The following is a 15815-nucleotide window of genomic DNA, read 5'->3' on the forward strand; positions in this document are numbered from 1 at the left end:
CTATCAAGTTTTAGCATGATTTTTCAAAAATTGATCCGGTAAACTTACAGATCTTAGCATTGCGAACAAAGCCCTATAACTAGATTTCATCAAAACATCCTAAATCTTCCTAAATCTGAGATCAAAGAAACCGACATATATGAACATGAAGAACACTAAGGATTTCAAAGATTTTGATGTTGAAAAACATACCTTTGCCATTTGAGATGATGAGTGAGCCAACAAATCAAATATATTGTTGCAAAGAGAGATGAAAATCAAATGAAATCAGTGTTATCAGTGAATCGGCTGAGAGTGTTTTTGGTTCGATCGAAGTGCGAAAAAGAACAAATGAAGCATTGAACTCCTATTTATAGTGTGTCAATGAACCGGCTAGGCAGTTCGATCGGCTGGTCCAGCCGATCGGCTGGCCTGTTCGATTCATGGCACTTTGACTTTCAAACCGATTTGACTTTTTGACCTTTTCCACATTATCAGTGTTCGAGAAATCCACTTAAGTATCTAGGTCCAAGTTAATGACCCTAGGTACTTAATTTGTCGACCAAGTTCAACTTAATGACCTTGGTTGACCCGAAGCAAAATCAAACTGATCTTTTAAATATTTTTCTGAAAATTTTACAAGTCTCAATTTAATGAACTTTCATTTTGACTTTTCATTTTCTCTGTTTGTATCAAGATTAGCTCCCAACTTGTTTTTCAGCTCAGAACAACTTCCTGCAACTTGCATCAGACTGTGAATCTGAAGATCAATCCTCCGCTTTGGTTTGTCAAAAATAAAGCAGAAGTGTAAAATCTTTTTGAGTTTTATAAGCAGACTCTAACCTATAAAAATATAACTGAAACTGAAAAACAGAATGTAAAGAATGAAATCTATATACAAACATAACATTGTGAGCGTGTCAGGGAATCATATCAGCTTTTTAGACATGTTACAAGTACCGTTAAGCTTCATTTCATATTCAGGATTAAACAATTCACCTCAATTGTCGATATACTGATCCATTTTAAGTTTTCTCACAGATTTCAATTTATTTAGGATACGATTTAGATGTCTTATTAACTTGACTCATTTATGTGTCCCACCTTTTGAATATACTCCCGTATCAAGTTCCCAATATTCAGTCTTACAGGTGAGTATACCACAGATGATATCTGTAAGGGGTTAAATGCGAGGGCCGTGAGAGCTCAGGTCGATACTTCCGTATACGCAGAGAGATGACGACTTCGACTTTTCGGTGTGTCCCCTTTAGAGGATCTTTTGATTTCAACAGCAGCGACTATCAATTTTATTGTTTCATCAGCTTGCTGAGGGTAATGCTATGTTTCAAGCATTTTGCGTAAAGTATTATTCGGGGACTAGGTCAGAACTTCCATTCAGCAGAAGTCCCGGAATAATACCCCAGATATCACTGAGTATAAAGACCTAGTATCTCAGAATAAGGGACCTATCAAACGAGATTTCAGGGGTTACCTATATATCCAAATAGTGTTCCCCACAAATTAAGTCTCGTTTTGTATTTTAAGTTTATATCCCGAACAAATCTATTAACTGTGCAAAAACCTATCGACACATCATTAGTGAGATTGTTTAAACCTTTTAAAACTTTACAAATCTTTAGCATACCGTAACAGTCTCTAACTGATGTACTATCATTTTCCCTTTTACACAGGCTCTTTTTCATTTTTTATTGTTTTTGGATTTTGAAATTTTATCATGTTTTTGGCTTTTTGATTTTTTTAATGTTTTTGGATTTTCTAAAAAATATATACAAATATACCTATCTCCCCCTAAAGACCAAAACAGGTAAAAAATCGACAAACCATTGCAGATAGATTATCAACATCATCTACAGTGGTATCCTCATCAACGCCAACAATCCCACCCTTCACCGACAAAAGCATCATACCATTCAGTTTTAAAAGATATTTAATCGTGATCTATCAAATGCTTTGGTATGTAAATCAGCTTTTTGCTCGTCAGTGTGGATTTTCTCAATTCGTATCAACTTTTTCTCGAAACAATCGCGAATAAAGTGATGACGAATTTCTATATGTTTGGTTTTAGCGTGATGTACCGGATTTTTTGTTATATTGATTGCGGCCTCATTATCAACAAAAAGAGGAGTGTTAAGAAACTGCAAACCGTAATCGCGCATCTGTTTCTGTATCCACAGGATCTGAGAACAGCAACTGCTGGCAGAAATGTACTCTGCTTCACATGTGGATAGCGCCACAGACGTTTGTTTCTTACACTGCTAGGTGACCAAGCGAGGTCCAAAGAACTGGCATCCTGCAGTTGTTGATTTGGCATTGACTTTGCAGCATCCAAAATCCGAGTTGGAATACCCTTCGAGCATAAAATCGCCTTTTCTACGATACCACAACCCCAACGATAGAGTTCCCTTCAGGTAGCGTAATATCCTTTTCACAATGATCAAGTGTGAGGCTCTCGGGTTAGATTGAAATCTTGCTGCGAGGCACGTCGGATACATAATGTCGGGTCTTGAAGCAGTTAGATACATCAAAGAACCAATCATGGAACGATAAAGTGTTTCATCTGCCTTATCTCCGGTGAGATCTGGGTGAATTCCATGATTTGTTGCTAATGGGGTTACCGCAGGAGTAGAACCTGACATTCCAAATTTCTCTAGAATATCATGAACGTACTTTGTCTGGTGTATGAAAATTCCTTCAGGAAGTTGATCAACTTGGAGTCCCAAAAAGAATTTCATTTCCCGCATTGATGACATTTAAAACTTTTGCTTCATCACTTGTTCAAAGTCTTTGCACAAGTCCTCGATTGTTGACCCAAAAATTAGGTCATCCACATAAATTTTGTACTATCAGCAGGTGACCGTCGACTATCTTTGTGAAGAGGGTGGCATCAATTGTTCCCCGGATGAAGTGATTTGCTAGCAAATGCTGAGATAATGTCTCATACCAGGCTCTCGGGGCCTGGTGTAAGCCATATAACGCTTCATCCAAGAGATACACTTTATTCTTGTGGTGTGGATCGACAAAACCCGGTGGCTGTCCCACATACACTTCCTCCTTCACTTTGCCGTAGAGAAAGGCCGACTTCACATCAAGCTGGTAGACTTTAAAGTTTTTCCATGATGCAAAAGCTAGGAAAATTCTGATTGCTTCTAGTCGTGCCACAGGAGCGTATACTTCGGTAAAGTCAATTCCCTCCTGTTGACTGAAGCCCTGAACAACAAGTCGAGCTTTATTTCTGACCACTACACCTCTGTCGTCCCTCTTACACTTGAACACCCATTTGGTGTTGATTTTCCTGTGACCCTCTGGTAAATCCACCAATTTCCAAACACCTAATTTCTCAAACCGGTTCAGTTCTTCTTGCATCACGTTGACCCGCGAATCTTCAGTAAGCGCCTCTTTGTACGTTCGTGGTTCAATCTGCGAGATAAAACAACATAGTGAAAATTCAGATTGTAGAGGTGCTACTGATGAATAAAAACTAGTAAGCCCTTGGTCAATTTGATGTCAGGTGCGAACTCCTGATTGAAGCTCTCCAATGATCAGCTCCTCCGGATGATATGAAAGAGTTCTGGGCATTACTTCACTTGGAACATCCACATTGCCTTCCAGATTAGTGACATTTTGATCTACACCTTCTTCACTGATAGGATCTGCTTGACCTAAGATCTGGATTTGCTCCCCCTCAGATTCAGAATCCCCATGATCAAAAGTTGGACCAATATCAGATGTTGTGTCATCATTTGTTGTTGTCTGATTCTCTGGAGTATCATCTTGTTCACCAGCATTACTAGGACCTGCTTCATCATCATTTGAAGTTTTCTGAGATTGCCTAGAATACTGTGCTGGAAATCTTTCTTCTGATGACTCATAGTTTCTAAGAATATCCAGCTCATCAAAGAAGTCTTCTTCATCTTCAGGTTCTTCCATCACATCAAAGGAATCCCACAACGTGTCATAGTGATAACGCCATGAATCTCCTGGGTTCTGAGGCGGCATCGTATTACCTTGACATTCAACATTTGCAGCTTCAATAATCCGCTTTTCACTTGGCACGAAGACACGTCGCAGAGGACTTGCATATCCAACAAATATACCCTCGATGCACTTCGTACCAAATTTTCCAAAAGGTTCTATCACCGTATAGGGTGACCCGAACGGTTCAAGATACTTCAAGTTAGGCTTGCGATTATTGATCAATTCAAAACATGTTTTGTTGAATTTCTTCACAGTGAGAACTCTGTTGAGAGTATAACATGCGGCAGAAACAGCTTCAGCCCAGAAATTTATTGGAAGTTTTGAATCTGTGAGCATAGTTCTGGCTGTCTCGATTAGCGTCCGGTTTTTGCGTTCTGCTACTCCATTCTGCTGCGGAGTGTACGGAGCACTAAACTCATGCAGTATACCTCTTTCTTCACAAAATTCTTCCATCTTGTGGTTTTTGAATTCAGTACCATTATCACTTCTAATTCTTTGGATACGTCTCTGGTACAAATTCTCAATCTTTTTGAATAACGCCATCAGACTGTCAAACGTTTCATCCTTTGTCTTCAAGAAAGATATCCAAGAAAATCTAGAATAATCATCAGTGACAACCAAGCAATAGTAATCTCCCGTAATGCTTTTGACATTCACAGGACCAAATAAATCCATGTGAAGTCTTTCCAGCGGTCGAGAAACTGAATTGACTTGCTTTTTGGGGTGCGACTTTTTCTTCTGTTTGCCTTTAATGCAACTTATACACTCCCCTTCTAGATGAAACCCTTTGATGTGAACTCCTGTAACCAGATCATTATGCACCAAGTGATTCATTTTTCGAAGATGTATATGCCCCATCTTTCGGTGCCACAATCTTGACTCCTTCTCAGTTGCTCTTGACACAAAACAGTGAGCCTGACCCGTTGTTGTCGTTGCTATGCTCATATCCAATACATAAAGATCGTTGACTCTTGGTGCCCTCATGATGACCCACTCTTCAGGAACAACAAATCCCGGTTTTAGTATCAAACATTCTTTGTCAGTGAAGTGAGTGGTGTACTTTCTGTCACAGATCTGAGAAATACTTAGAAGGTTGTTCTCTAGCTCAGCAATGTAATTGACTCTTTCAAACGTTACAATCCCATTTGATAACGTTCCTTCACCAATTATACGACCACCTTGATTGCCCGCAAATCCAACATATCCTCCATTTATATTCCTCACATCATACAACAATGCAGTCTTCCCTGTCATATGTCTGGAAGCTCCACTGTCCATGATCCATCTTGAAACAAGTTGTGGAAGATCCTACACATACACAAACATGATTAAAACATTTCAATAAAGGATGCCGATACATGCTTCGCGATCAAGGAAGCTCCGGCAATTCAGATTGTTTAGTCAAACATCGAGTCCACCCAGGCCTCATCAGCCTTAGGTGCAACTTTGACTCTTGCAATTTGAATTTTGAAATTTTCAGCCTTGAGAGGTGGAAAATTTGCATCATAATCAACCGTAATTGATTCTTCAGACTTTTTCACCTCAGAAGTTAAAATTTTCTTCTCACTTTTTGGTTTCCAAACTTGTTGAGATAATGGAACCCTTTTCTTTTCAGGAACACTCATCTTTACCGATGTGGTAGAAGATGATTGTTTTTCCATTTCAGAAACCTTTAATTTTGAACCACTTGCATTCATTTCTGCAACTTTTGGCTTCCATGATTGTTGAGTTGTTGCGACCCGTTTGTAAAATGTACCATTTTTAATTTCCATCTTCTTTACGGGTTCAGTTTTGACTTTGGTGTTGTCATTTTTCAAACTCTTTTTCTCAACAATCAATGGAGCTTTTTCTTTCAATTCATTTTTCTTCTTTTGATTTCCAACAACATCAGTCTTAGACTTCAAGTTGGTACACTTTCGTGCAATATGCCCAACTTGTTTGCATCTGAAACATGTTCGGGCGTCAACAACCCGACTAGTGCCTTCAGACTGAGGTTGTGAAGCTTTTTCCTCAAAGAACTCTTTGTTCGATTTTGAAAAGATTTCAGGTTCTTCATTAGAAAATGAACTCGAACTGTTCATAAAAACTTTCTTTTCAACAAATTTCTTGTTTTGAACATTTTTCTTCTGATAAGACTTACCCCCCTGATATCCACCCGACCAATTGTTTCGATTGTTATTAGAAAAACATGGAGGAATAACGGGTTTCTTGTAGTAAGCTTTATCTTTTTCAAAATTCATTTGTCTTTTTGTTTGGTTCAAACTCTTCACTTCTGTCAGCTCAACTTCGATTAATTTGTAAACATTTTTCAATTTGTTGACATTTACATTCTCAATCGGAAACTCAGTATCCGAAAACAACTTATCTGAACCCAACATCTTGTACATGACAAGATTTGGTTCTTCATTTAAGTTGTTCTTGGATTTTTGTTTCGGAATGTATTTGTCCAAGAAACAACCATCATCTTCATTTGAATCAGACTCTAAGACACTTTCTGCCATGCTTTTGACAATATCAGTCTGAACACTATCATCAGATGATGATGATGAGAATGTAACATCAATCGTCTCTGAAAGTTTTATTTCATCTGAATTTTCATCTTCATTAACCAGTCCGGACTTTTTCTTTGAGAAATTGTTTAAAACAGGTGGAGGGACTTGATGATATCCCACTGCAGTTCCGTCCGAAAATACATCTTCGCCAGCTTTGTTTTTTCCCAATGGGTTTGGGAACAATGTGCTGCAGAACAAAGCTCGCGGAGTTGTAACTGGTTAATTTTAATTGGATGCGTTCATTTTTGATTTTCGCTTCTTGGAATTGAAGCTTCAGATTAGCAATTTCATCCAATTGTTTGTTTATTAACTCCCCTTTCACCCTTAACACACCCGTCAGTTGAACATTTTCTTTTGTTGTTTTCCCATTTCGATCATTCGAATCTTTAACCGTTCGCTTAAGCTTCTCAAAATTTTCAGTGATGTGACGATTTTCAAGAATGAGTTTTTCATTTTCTTTCTTAGTTCTTTCTATGTCACTTTTATCACTTTCAATTTTTTCTGTTAATTCTTTTGCACGATCATTTGAAGCTTTTAGCAATTTATCCCGGTTTAAGATTTGGTTTTCAACCTCTCTGACTCTTCTAGTCAGATCTTCAACCTTTTTGTTGTTGAGATAAGCGATAGTACTACAATCTTTGCAATTTTTCATGCAATTCTTGCAGTCACTTTCGCTTTTGTCTTTCTTACCTGACACTACATTCATGCTTATCTGACTGACCTTGGCGTTTGACTCAGTTCCAGAACTAGAATCTACCTCCAGTTCTTTTGCAGCTAGAACTTTGTCTGCCATCTTCATCAGATTTTCGGCTGTGAGCTCCTGTGATGTATCTATCACTCCATCATCGATCTTCTTTTCTGCCGATTTCGCCTTTTCTTCTTTTTCTTCCACTTTCTTTTCACTTTCACCCCACCATTCTCTTTGTCTAGCTTCCTCTTCTTTAGCATATTGCTAAATGATTGCATCAACACTGAGTGAACTTGGATCGATTGCGATAATACCTTGAGGATCAAGATAAGATTCTCTGTCTGGATCCCACCTTTTAGCCCTTTTTGCTTCCTTGTAAATGGTATAGATTCTGCTTACTTTTGTTTGGGCTTTCATTCTTCTGTTCACAAACTTTTCTTCTTCTGTTCTTGTATCTTTGAACGGAACAATCTTTCCTGCTGTGAATGCGTAACCAACTGCATCTTCTTCAGGTAATATCTCACTCCAGTCGTATCCCTCATCATCATGAATGACTGCTAGAGCTCTTGACTTTTCCTTATCTTTTTCTTCAATCTGCTTCAGCCTTGGAGGTTCCGACTTATTCTGATGGTAAATTGCTTTCTTATAATAGTCTTCTCGGAACGGATTAGCAGACTCATCAGCATACTCGTTTCTGCATTCTCGTTTAAAGTGACCTTTTTGTTTGCATTTGAAACATGTCACTTTAGACTTATCGAAACCCAATTTGGTAGATGGACCACCAATTGTTTTCCTGCCAGTTATTTCCATGAAGCGTTGTGCTCGACGAACAGCACTAGCCATAGCCCAACGAATATCAGTTAGCTCCATTTCTTCAGGATCTATTTGATCGTAGTCTTCCTTCGTCAGGTTGGTGTTACTTATCTTCCCAGCAACTAACCCCTCATATGACTCCAATACAGATGCTAAGAAAATCATCTGTTGTTTCGCCGACTCCTCACTAAAATTCTGACCATTTTTCAAATCAACTGCAATGTTACATTGAAAGACATTCTTTGGTGCAGTTTGCTGTTGGTTTGATGTGCTTGAAGATGGTCCTTGACTGGTAGTGTTGGAAGACATTCCTCCATGAAAACCACTGTGTGAGGTTTCTTGAGTCATTGGTTGTGAACTTTCTGCAGTGAAGGCTGTTTTTGGAGATCCTGTCTTTTGAATCAAGCTCTTTGGATAATAAAGTTCCACATTTTGATGATATAACGAGTGATTGACTTTATGTGTTTTCTTTATTTCGAGCTCATGACTCTCAAGTTTCTCTATCAGCAAATCAACTGTCAGAACACTTGGCTGGATTGTATTCTTGATCATCATTGCGAAGTATTGCTAATCCATTTCGTCTGGCAAAGAATCAAATAACTTGTCTACAAACTCCTCTTGAGTAAAGACAATTCCATGCCTGGCCAATTCTAGCTTTAGATGCCCGAAACGTTCAATCATTTTTGGAACAGACTCATTTTTAAGACAACCAAACAGATCAAATTCCTTTTTTAGCAGTTTCTTTTTGTTTTTAATGATTTCTGCAGTACCGACACATTTCTTTTGTAATTTATCCCAGAGATCCTTTGCGTTTGAATAATCAATTAGTGAGATAATATCTTCTCTCACTGATTGGTTAATCAAAGCTAGACATTTTTGTTCAGCCACAAAATATTCAATCTCTTCACTTTCTGACATGTTCTCAAAGTCTTCTCTTCCATTGTTAAAGCCGTTTTTTAAGCTTTTCCAACTAGGGTACGCGAAGGCTTTCAACCATTCCTCGAATCGTTTTGCCCACCAATTATAATCTTCAATTGCTAACAACTTTGGTGGCTTATTGTAGGTTCCATAAGCGCTTTCCACACTAAGTGCTTCTGTCAACGTCATTCTCGTACTTGGAGTATTCTCATTTGTTCGGTTTGTTGAATCATCTCCACCATTGCCAGCAAACGCATACATTTCACTGAATGGGTTCATGAATTCTTCCATTGTTAAGTACCTGAGATGTTTATCAAACACTTAGTAAAATTTTGAATTTCAAAGATGTAAACACAAGGATACTTGGATCAAATGGTTCGTTCGATCGACCAGCACACCCACAATCGGCTGGCTCGTGCGATCGAGTGACTCGTTCGATCGGCTGACAAGCACAACTATGTAATCAGTACACAATTACTGTCCGATCAAGTGGCGTATTCGATCGGCTAGCAATATGATGTCAGCAACAATGTCAAAAGTCAACAATGTTGTCCGATCGAATTGCTCGTTCGATCGGCTAACACTGATGATGTCAGCAACACTTGAGAATATCTGAACGGTTATGCAACTGGAATGATGATGTCAGCAAGTACAAGAATCGGCTAGGTCGTTCGATCGGCTGACATCAGCAAACATGAACAGTTTTACATGGATTTTGATCAATTTGAACAAGTTTTAGATTGAATTTGATTGTGAAACTTTGTAGGATTGTAATTCTAATGATTGCGATTCGATTGATAGCAAATTTGTCAATTTTTAACCGTAAAATCTCACTGAATTTTAAGTTTTTCTGGTTTTATGCTGTAAAAGTGAAAAAGTAAAGCTAGATCTGAGAAGAATATAGAAGAATCGGTCAAATTCCAGCGAAATTTGAGTCGGAATGATAGAAATAACAAATTTCCGGTGAAATTTGTTTCTGACACAGCAAACACGACTTGAATTCCGGTGAATTCGTCTCTAAATCAACAAGAACGGCTTGAATTCCGATGAATTCGTCTCTAAATCAACAAGAACGGCTTGAATTCCGGTGAATTCGTCTTTGTAGGTCTCGATTCAGCTTCCTAATGCTCTGATACCACTTGTTGGTCCCTCTGATGGGATCTTCCTGTTCGTAAACGTAGTTGAATCGTAAAGTGATCAATGTGCAGAATTCATGTAATCACATATCAGATATACAAAGACAATATTCTACTCTGAATCACCGTCTGAGATTCTATTGAATGATGTGAAAGCATACAGGAACCAGAAAGAACTCAGACATACAAAGGTAGGTTGCAAGTGAAAGTGTCAAAAAGGTCCTAAATAAACTAACCTACCGGCTATTTATAGGCAAGGACAGAATAAGAGAGTGCTGGCCGATCGGCTGGTCTAGCCGATCGGCTGAACATCCTAACCAATCGAGTAGCCTGCTCGATCGGCCGGGCTGTCCGATCGGCTGGCTAGCCGATCGGCTGGCATCAACAACACTTAACAAAAACTTCACCGATTCTGTCCTGCTTTACTTACATACAAACAAAACATACACACAACTATACAAAATACGACTACATGTTGACGGAAGCTACAGACGTTATTGCACTAACAAGGAGCTTGAGCCACATCAGTATGTCTTCCATAATATTCACCGCCTCTATCTGATCTCACAACTTTAATCTGACGATCTAATTGCTTTTCAACTTCAGCCTTATAATCTTTAAAAGTTGTAAGAGACTCAGATTTCTCCTTAATAAGATACAAGTACATGTAACGAGAATAATCGTCAATGAAAGTGATAAATGAAGTATGTCCTGTTATGCCAGCGATTTGGTAGGGACCACTAATGTCAGTGTGAATGAGTTCTAATAAATTAGAACTCCTAGTGGCACCTTTCTTATTCGCTAATATCATTTTACCTTTAAGACATTTGACACATGTTCCAAAATCAGAGAAATCGAGAGGAGGTAAGACTTCATCCTTTACGAGACGATTTAATCGTTCTTTTGAAATGTGGCCTAAACGCTGATGCCACAACATGGATGAAGTCGCTAAGTCTCGTTTCTCTTCCATTTTTGTGAGTTATTCATTAATGTTATATGACAACAAAGATTTGGAAAAGTTATCTTCTAGTTCTAATCTATAGAGACCACTATCCAGAACACCAGTACCATAAAGAACAGAATCATAGAGGATAGAGAGTTTGCGATGACCATGGGAAACAATAAAACCTTCCATGTCTAACTTTGGTCCTGATACAAGGTTCCGAGTTACCTTAGGAACATATAAGGTATCATAAAGTTTAATACATAAACCAGTTTTCATAACTAATTGTAATGTTCCAATGGCCTTCACTTCTAATTCTCGATCATCCCCCACCTTAAGCGTTCTTTGGTTTTCTTTCCAGCTTCCGGATTGAAATGAATCCCTGAGTAGAATTGGTAACATGAACCATAGAACCAGAATCAAACCACTAAGAATTAGCAGGAATACTTAAATTATAGGACTCAAGTATCATAAAATAATCGTTACCTTTCTTAGCCAGCCACTCCTTAAAGTCAGGGCATTCCTTCTGCATGTGTCCTGTCTTTTTACAAAACTTGCAGCGGATACTACCTAAGGAGTTCTTAGAGCTGGAAGGTGCACTTGTATTAGAATTAGGATTAGGCCTTTGGACTTTTGAAGCATCCTTCCTCTGATAATTGTTCTTCCTTTTCTTAGGATTGGAGGTAGTGAAGTTTGCAACATTAGTATGGCGATCCATCCTCATACGCTCTTCCTCCTGTACGCACATAGCGACCAGTTCACTCATTGTCCATTTGTCCTTCTAAGTGTTGTAATTGATCTTGAATGCTTCAAAGGATGAAGGAAGCCAAGTAATGATGAAATGAACAAGGAAACCATCACTGATTTCCATTTCCAGCCCCTTCAGCTTATTGGCCATGTCATTCATCATCATGATGTGCTCGCGAATGCCGCTCCTCCCATCATACTTAGTTGTCACCAGCTTGAGAATAAGGGTATTAGCGTGTGCTTTAGACGTCCCCGTGAACTGCGCCTCCACAGAAGCCAAGTAGGTTTTAGCATCTTCAGAATCAGGAATAGCTCCCCTGATAGCATTGCTTATGGACTGCTTCATAAACATGAGACACATGCGGTTACACCTAGTCCACTTTTCATGAAGTATCTGCTCAGCAGCAGTACTCTGAGTGGTAAGGTCCGCTGGCTTATTCTCCCTTAGAGCATAATCAAAATCCAGCAGCCCAAGCGTAAGCATGAGAGCATCCTTCCATGCAGCAAAGTTATCACCAGTCAAAGATGGAATCCCCTGATTTGGTGCTGATAGTGGAAATAAGATGAGCAAGTTATGATACTAAGGAAGAAGTCCTAATGTGATCTAAGGGCACGTTAAACTAAGGCAGGCATAAATAATGACCATTTTTCATTATGAAGCTGTGATATTGTCTATTACTAACATCAAAATAATAGACTTAGTTAAAAATTCTACTTAAACGAAAACAAAACAGCTTTGGCCAGAAGTGTAATCATTTAAGCATATGTGCAAAGTGGTTGTAACAAATCAGCTTTGGCCAGAAATTGAGACAATCACTTTAGTTATGCACTTCTTAAGTATGCCATCTATAAAAGAATTAAATCAGCTTTGGCCAGATATTAAAACATTCATGCTTATGATGCACACTTAACATAGCTTTCGTAATACTTGAACGGTAAGTAGATATATCAAGTCAGCTTTAGCCAGAAATGATATATCAAAAGCTCATTCAAGTTAAGCTATTTTGGTTTTGTAAAACATTATCTGATTCTGATTAATTAACTAAATAACTACAAAACCAATTATTTAATAGCAAACTACCCGTTAGCGCGGATCGACTGAGTTATGAGATCTCGAGTCAGGTCTCGACTGAGTTATGAGATCTCGAGTTAGTTATGAGGTCTCGAGTCGCAACCTTGTTGTCACGAGTCGGAACCATGGTCTCGACTACTATATCTTATGAGATCTCGAGTCATGATGAGGTCTCGAGTCGCAACCACGGTCTCGAGTCGCAACCTTATGGTCTCGAGTTATGACGTTATGGTCTCGAGTCGCAACCTTTGTCTCGAGTTATGACGTTATGGTCTCAAGTCGAGACCTTTGTCTCGAGTTGTAGACCTTTGACCCCTTATGATTTCGAGTCGAGACCTTATGGTCTCGAGTCGAGATCTGTTGGTCTCGAGTTGTGAAGGTTTTAATGACCTGATGATTTCGAGTCGAGACCCTATGGTCTCGAGTCGTAATCTGATGATCTCGAAGCTTCCTGTCAACAGCTGTTAATTGTGATAACATAACTGAAAATTCGAAATCTAAGGGATTATGAGATATTATTTCCTGTTTTAAGATGATCTAATTTTATCAACATATTTCGAAAAATTGTAACTGTTTATCTAATAACAGTTTTCGAATAAAGTTAATAGATAAAATTGGATCAAACATGGAAAAACACTCATTAATCCTGAAACATTCCAAAACATAACAGAATTCTTCGAATTTTCCCAAGAACATGATGAACCCTAAAAACATAAAACATAAATTCTGGAACCCGAAACCCGAATATTAATAGTTTTTTCTAAACAGACTTCGGTTAAAACATAATCCAGTTAATTTCGAATGAACTTTTGATTAATCTTTTTCCGAAAACAATGATCTCGAGTCGATCTTCATGACTCGAAACCGGCTGTGACGGTTTTGAAGTTATAAAAAAACCGTTTTCCAAGTTTCAATCCCAGAATTATGGATACGAAAACAGAACTGACTAATCAACATATGCTCTGATACCACATGTTGGTTCAATTCTGTTTATACAAGAAGGAAAACAATAAAACATACATGTTATAGCAGACAGTGCGTTGGAGAATCTAGTAATGGAGTTCGACATTGTCATCGTGATCTGGTTCCTCCTTAGGGTGCTGACTGATGATGGGGACTTAGAAAACCGAAAAGGGATATCGGCTAGGAGAGGAGGTCGAATTGTGATGTTATGGCTAATGGGGTGTGTGTAATTGTGTAACTGAGTAACCCCTTAACCTCCACATAATTCTCCTTATATAAGCACTCAGGAGGAAACCTAATTAGTTAATAAGGGTAATATGGTCCATCAACAATTACCAACTAATTATTTAATAGGTTCTAATATATTTTGATCTCTATAATGTAAATGATTATGATGGCTATAGATTAAATATCAATACGTAACATATTTAATCTTACATATTAGGCTTTCATTTTTTCATATCTTTTGTTTTGTGGTTATTGTTTCTTTGCTTCCAGCTCAGGAGGGTAAATGAAAAACAGAAGATTAGATTTCGTAATACACAAAATGCTCCACAAAAGGCTGAGTTTTGTTAAAAGCTTGACTTTTTATATGTAAGAAAAGTTGCTTTTGTTATGATAATTTAAATAACTCCGAGACTTATGCAACTGAGTGGCTGATACATCTAGCCTTCTATGGGGTTGTAAGTGTATTGAGTAGAAACAAATGGCTACGACAATAACCAGATTTCAATTCAGCCCAACTGACTCTAGGAATGTCATAAATATTGATGTCGAAATAAACGAGTCAAGATTTTATGCCCCCGCTACAACGTGAGAGTGCTTAATAGTACTAGTTTAACGCAGAACAAAACAGGCAAGAAAGAAGAAATTGAGAACACACTATAATGATTAACGCTCCTAAAAAGAGACTTCGGTTATATAAAAGGTTGTCAACTTAGAAGCTTTTAAAATCCTTTGAGATACTAGTTGACTAAATATGATACAGTCATGGTTTGCCATGCACAAGATCTTTTATTTTTTGGTTCAAAATCTTCTTAAGTATACAAGCGTGAGACATCTTACACACATTTCAAACTTAACGCACCTTTTTCTGCTAACCCGTAACAAGATTGTTGACTCGCTTTAAGACGCAAATTCTTAGAGGAGCCTAGAAGTTTGTAGTAGTCAGCGTAAAAGGTTGATGAGACTTGCACTTAATTAGAAGAGCTTTGTATAATTAGTGTAACGGTTACGGGTCATGGGTCAAAACGGGTTCGGGTCAAAACGGGTTCGGGTCAAAACGGATTAATTAAAAAAAGGGTTGTTTTGGTTCGGGTTGGAACGGGTTCGGGTCGGAACGGGTTCGGGTCAGAACGGGTTCGGGTTGAAACGGGTCCGGGTCAGAACGGGTTTCGGGTCGGGTCGGGTCAGTTTTGTTAAAAAATGCTTTTTTTTTTAAAAAAGAGAGAGATTGTACATCAAGGGGCAATTTTGTCGGGTTAAAACGGGTTCGGGTCGGTTCGGGTTGATTATATTTCATCATTCTAACTTGTAAGATTTGTTGTTTCCTAAAACTTGAAGTTGTTGGAATGGTATAAGCTGGCTTAGAGTTTGTTTTCTTTTGACAACCAGATATCTTAAATTCAAATATGTAGAACATTATTTTGAATTTATTGAATATTTTCTTATCATATAACTAAAACTCCCTTAAATATTTTTAAGCTTTTCATTGTCAATGCTCTAAAAAGGTTAATCAGTAGGGTTGTTGATGTTAATTAGTGTAAGTGTTGGTGATTTAAATTGAAGTGTGGGGGATTGTTACTAAAATTGAGATGGAAATGTTTGGAGTTTGATGGTAGTTATCGTCATGATATGCAGGATATAGTGTAGGTTACACAAGATGCAAATTTAGGCATTTGACGAATAAATTTGCAAATATAAAAATTCAGATACATTATGTTAATAGATATAGTGCATCTTAATGGATTTACAATCAAACACATCCTGTATAAGTTATAGTTAACAA

Source organism: Helianthus annuus, chromosome 5 (genome assembly GCF_002127325.2).
Source record: "Helianthus annuus cultivar XRQ/B chromosome 5, HanXRQr2.0-SUNRISE, whole genome shotgun sequence".
Taxonomy (NCBI): Eukaryota; Viridiplantae; Streptophyta; class Magnoliopsida; order Asterales; family Asteraceae; genus Helianthus; species Helianthus annuus.